The sequence below is a fragment of the Bactrocera oleae genome, chromosome 2 (genome assembly GCF_042242935.1).
Source record: "Bactrocera oleae isolate idBacOlea1 chromosome 2, idBacOlea1, whole genome shotgun sequence".
In the NCBI taxonomy this organism is placed as follows: Eukaryota; Metazoa; Arthropoda; class Insecta; order Diptera; family Tephritidae; genus Bactrocera; species Bactrocera oleae.
The window spans coordinates 1,963,880-1,970,273 of record NC_091536.1 but is presented as its reverse complement, the minus strand read 5'-3'; positions in this window follow the sequence as shown (position 1 = coordinate 1,970,273).

Here is a 6,394-nt window from a genome sequence, read left to right as displayed (position 1 = left end):
AATTATATAATATATAAATTATAAATAACAACACATACATATATAGCTTAGGAAAAAGTATAGTAATTTTTATAAAGCATGTACATGATGAATGGGCTGACAAAACCCTACTCGTGAAATGATTGAAGCCGAACCCCCATCAAACGCGTCGCACGTTTGATGAATGGGCCTAAAACGAAATGGCCACCGCACCCGATTTTCACAAGAAAATTTTGTTCAGCGATTTGAGTGTTTAAGGACGTTAATAAACAAAATTGTCGCATTTGGAGTGATAGTAGTCCAAGAGCCATTGTTGAGATATCGTTACATCCTTAAAAAGTTACTGGTTTGTGTGCTCTTTAGGCAGAGGGAAGCAGTGGTCCATATTTCTTTAAAAACGAAGCTGGCCATAATGTAACAATCAGTGGAGAACGCTATAGAGCGTATTGAAGCGGGTGACCTTTGGTTCCAGCCAACGAAACAATCAATTTTTTTAAGGAAACTTTTGGTGAGTTTATGGCTTTCAAGATCGTGCGATTTAACAACGCTGGACTATAGTGCGTAAAATGATTGATGCCTTGGATGAGAATATTGTATATATATCATTATTGCTGACATACGGCCACAATTGCGGAAAAATTTGGTCTAAAATTAGGCCTCTCCGTTAGAATTTATTGGAGCCAACCGCGGCGGTTACTTGCCCGAAATCGTTTTTAAAACTCAATGGCAACCCTATATCTTTATAATTAAACTGAATACTTAGCCATAATATTAAACTGTATTCGTTTTATTTCTTCTGGAAAACCACATGTCTAAAAAAACTTCTTTTATCTAGTGGAGGTAAACTAATACTCAAATAAGTCAACTTCAATGCTTGTTACAACGATTTTTCGCCACGTAGTGTAAAACCATGGTTTCGGCTTATTAGGATTATAGCTTTCGTTTCAGTTATTATGGAAATTTGTTAAAACCGTAGATACAAGAAAAATATATAAAAATTTTCTTCTGCCTCACGATTTTTGCTTAAATTAAATTATCTGTTTGATGTAACTTGGCATTCAATAAGCTTTGATTCAACGACTATGATTCCCAAGAAGCTATGAGACAAATAATGCGCCCACATTACATTACAATAAGACCCGGCAAACCATTCTTAGTGCACAGGATATTTAAATGATAGTAACAGGCCTAACTCACCTGTTTTTTATAACTAATATCTAAATATTCAATTAAGCCGCATAACATGACACTCTACACATGCACAGCTAAATATCAAACATCTTTGCTCGACGAGCATTTCATTTTCATTTTAATCATTTTAAAATCTGCTTAATTCCATGCCTATTAAACCGATTTAATCTTACTTATTCTACAAGTAAACATTTGCATAAATGCTGGTTATGCTTTTAATAAGTCAGCATTACGGTCGTCTATATGTAATAAGCCACTAATCGTCTTTGCATCGCTACGGGAAATTTCTTAACTTCGGATGAAATTCGCAACCATGCGCACGTAATTTTAATTACCGTTTAAGAAAAAAATGTAAACGCGTTAAAAAGAGAGTTTTTACAGTGGAAGTGCTTCTTAAATACTTTTGGCATTTTTGATGGTGATAAAAGATATACGAAATTCTTTTTTATAAATGCTTTGAGGGGAACTTCTAACGCGAGGATAAACAATGCAACAATGTAGGTGGAAACTTAATTTTGAAATACAACACCTGAAGCGGAGGTGATTTATGGACATTTCTTTTTTGTAGCGGTTTATGCTAATTTCCAAACCGATTGCAATTATTACAAATAATTCAAAGTAGAGTGCTTTTTAAATTCAATTATTTACGAAATAGAATTTCAGTGATGATTATTTTTAAGTCAGTTACATTTATTTGAAATGGTTACCATCAAGCAGTGATTTATAATGATTTATAATGACCCAAAAAGTCGGGTTGAAATTCATAGTTGATAGATTTTCGAGTGGCGATGGCTTGGCAACGATACTACATGAGGGCTGCCGTATTGTGCAGCAGGCACAGTTCTAGTTAGAGTGCTGCCGTGTAGAGAGCAATTGATATATAATTAAGAAGTTGTAAATTGTGATAATGAACAGTAAAGCATTAAGTTTTATGGATTAGAAATAAAGATAAGTGTATAGCCATAAAATACGGACTTTAATTTAACAATCCTGTGATCGAACTCAAGAATAGATGATTTATTGAGAAATACGTTACAATATGTTAAATGTTCGAAGTCATCCATTGGATGGATTAATGGATTTGGGACAGGTTCAACTCGATTATAAAATGTCGATTATTTTTATGAAAAGATCGATTTTTAACTAAAGTCAGAGTCGACGTTCCTATACCTAATTGTTTCCAAATGCTATACCGAACTGTCACTTTCTGAGAATACACTGGCTTCTCCACGGACAAGCAAATGTTGTAAAACCACTAGATGCGGCGGCAGAAAAGAAAATTTAATTCCTTTCTTCAAATATATATTGTATTACTACTCTCTACACTATATATTGTATAACTATATAATATTATATTTTCAGATGTATGCATAAGTAAGTTGTTACTTTGTTGCGATGCCAACTGATATCCATTACCCTGCTTTAAATGCGCGTTACATATGTATTTACGTGAATACAGGAAAGCGAGCAACTCATATACATTATTATTAGCGATTGTTTGACGGTGACCACAGCGTTATTGTTGCAAGTGTCAATCTGTGTTAACAGGTGAATGGCACCGTAAATTAGCCAATTAGTTCGATTATTACTTTCGGAGATTTTTTCTGAACAAAAGTGTATTATGTGCGGTCGTACCGACGATGCAACTCAGTTATACTGAGTTCACATGAAGACTCTTTTGTCGCTCATTATCGGCAAATTCTCCTTTGGTGTCGCTCTGTGCGTTCACACGAGCGAAAAGAGTCCGGCAACTCGAGTTGAGTAAAGCATTCATGAAAAGAAATAAATATGAAAGCATCTAAACTTTAATATATATATATATATATATATAAGTAAAACTTACTCCATTTTTATTAGAATTTATTTATGTATACATAAAAAATGTTATTAAAAATTTGAATAAAATATTTTTGAGTATATTAATAATTCTCCTTATTCACAATATTTCTATTATTCTATGCATACATATTTGTATATAACATACAAAAAATAGATAACGAAATTTAAATTTTCTAACATATCGTATTTGTATATTCATTTAAAACCGAGCGCTATTGCGGGGTAGGAAATAATTTCAAAACGAAAACGAATGCCGAATTGCATAGCAGCAAACTGTTACGAACAAGAACACAAAGCGTGCTATCCGAGTAGAAGCGGCACGGTCCGTTCGTCTTTCTTCGTCGTCGCCTCGCTCACAAAAAACCGGTTTGGACGACAGAAGAGTCCGTGTGTTAACTGGGACTAAAAGGGCTATTAGTGATATAACGCCACTGGGAAATGTGCGTGTCGGAATAAATTTTGTGCTAATTCGAAGCTAAAAACAGACAGGTATATATGGTGGCATTATCAAAAGAGTTGGGAGTGAGAGGGACCGTCTAATTTTAGTCACATTAAAACCCATGAAAAGTAGGGGAATTCAGTTTGACAAAATGGGAAAAAACCAGATGCTCTGTACACACTCTGTACGCTTATTAAGATGTCGGATGTGTCTTATTAAGATGTCGGATGTGTATGTAAATACCGTATAAATGAGCCGTTCAATTAGACTTGTGATTTTGAAATATGGCTAACAATATCCGAAAACGAAATTAATCAAAATTTAAGTGCACTTATTTATGAAAGAGTATTATTACTTTCTCATGCCTAGACATCCACTGCTATTAATCCGAACACTACTGTACTGTGCTAGCATATTCTTAAGTATTTGACAACTTTTTGACATTTCATGCCTTATGTCGGTGACTTGCACATCACATTGCCCAATCCATCAAGCATTCCTTTATGAATTCTCTAAATATTAAAAATGTTTAAAACTTTTATTTTGTCGTTTTTTACAATGCTATGCTTTGTGTACACATATGCACACACACAAATGTACAAGTGGCAGAGAAAAATTTAATGTCAAGCTACGAAGCGAGAGTTGTGAATATTTGGAGAGTACTTCAAGCGAAACATGGTAAAAAAAACTTATGCAAGTGAACTTGAAAGTTTCTACGAAGCCAGTGAGCTATATTTTCATAATTTAATTGCTTAGCATTGCACCTAAAATATACATACATATGTAATTATATACACATAGCTTCATTATAAAAGTTAATTTAATGAATTAATATAAATGCTTACCGTGGAAATATGTAATATGCAGCTTGGAAAAATACTGTTCTTGAAAGATTTTTGACCGGAAATTTAAGTTGATCTCAATAGTTGACATGGGCGCGAGCTCACAATGGTCCAAAAAGAACCCCGAATTAATATTTTGGAATTCTTTTTGGAAGCCAAATTTTTGCATTGATATGTGACATTGCTTCCATTGTGACTTCATTATTTAATTCTAGTCATCCGATTAGACTGCATTAATCTGAACCAAATTTCGATTGAAAAATTACACTGGCCTACTGTCGGTTTGTTGCCCCAGACATAAGATCGATTTTGGATCAAATCACTGAATTGATTTTGAGAAAACAAGTTTGGTGTATATATTATATTATATTTCAGCCTCCCTTTCACTTCCACTTGTAGACTGACATATTTATAGACATTTTTTTTCGGTACACAAAGGAAGATTTTCATTGAGTGAAGCATAACATTTTGTAGAATGTAAGTCCAGACGGCTCCACGTTTGAATCTTATACAAACCTTCCACATAAAAAGAATTTTTTTTTTTTGCATATTTTTGGTAAAGAGCCTGATAGTGGGGATCAATTGCTTTGAACTGATAATAATTTAGGTTCAGACCCACAACGCTTTAACTGTCAGTTACGCCATCAACCTAACGGTCAATTTTATTTACCATGTACAATTAGACTTCTAACATGAATATAATAGTCAAGATCCTTGACTTAAAATGCTTTCAGCATCACTGAGCTTTGCGAAATTTTTAAATAATTGTTCATCACTTCCCTTCACTTTGTCAAGCGATTCTGTAAACACCGATCAGTCGAAGTAATTGCACAATGTAAATGAATAAAAAAAAGACACCAGCAACAAAAACAAAAATACACGAACAAATTGATGGTTGTGGTGGTTAGCTTAGCATTTGTCACAAGAATTGCAGTCACGTTCCGCACCAACAACAACAACACAGCACTCTATTACATACATTTGCGGTACACAACAGTTACTCGCCGCCTCACCCCCATTGCAGCAGTTTAGAGGTCGAGCTACGAAGCAACGCCAGGTCCTCCCCCTGGCCGAGGTTGGCCAGAGTCAATTGTGTTGCAAAATGCTTCTGCCAACTGTGAATTTCCATTTCTTCGCCTAATGACATCATTTTGCACTGTTGTGCAGCCCATTAAGTGCGTAATTTAACTGTAATTTTCACGTATACCCCTTTTTTGTTGCATTACCGACGTAATTACTTGTATTCACAAATACAAAAGTGCTCCTCCATTTGCACATCTTTGCGCAACGTCTTGGCTCTGCCAATATTTGAATTTGAAAAGTCAATATTCTTAGAAATAAAGACAGGGACAGAGCACATCCAGTTTGCTAGAGTGAAATATTTAGAGTTTCTAAGCGAAACTATAAACAAGCTGGAAGTTTCAAAAATAAAGTAGACAGAGTTGCATAATTTGCATACCTATTTAAAGTTTTTCAAAGGAGGAAAATCGGAAAAATATTTCTATATATGCTGCATCGAAGTTATAATATCCTTTACAAATAATAAAATATACCATACAATACAATAACTTGATCGGTCAGTTTGTATGGCAGCTATATTGTATATCCGATATCGACGGTTCCGACAAATGAGCACCTTCTTGGGGAGAAAAGAACGTTTGCAGAATGTCAAATAGATATCTCAAAAGTTGAGGGACTAGTTCGCGTATATACAGATAGAGCTGCAAAACTATGGATAGTCGGATCACTCGATAGTTTAGATAGTTTAAAAAATACTACCGATAGTATCGATACTTTTTCCTCTTGAAATCTACTTTTTTTTGCTGATTTAATATTAAATTTAATTAATAGACCTAGGTTTTATACACTTCATTTTTAAGAAATAATCTTTAGATTTATGTATTAAACTAAACATGTAAAATAACGGAAAATACAAAAAAGTGACATACGAGTATGTAATAAAATTTTCTGCTCTGTGAGCTGACGAGTTAAAAACTGCACATTCTTTATAGAGTACATTTACTATAATAATGTAATATGAGATCAAGAAATGTATGCATAAACAACGTTTCGGTAGAGTATTTTATTCTTCAATACTTCACTT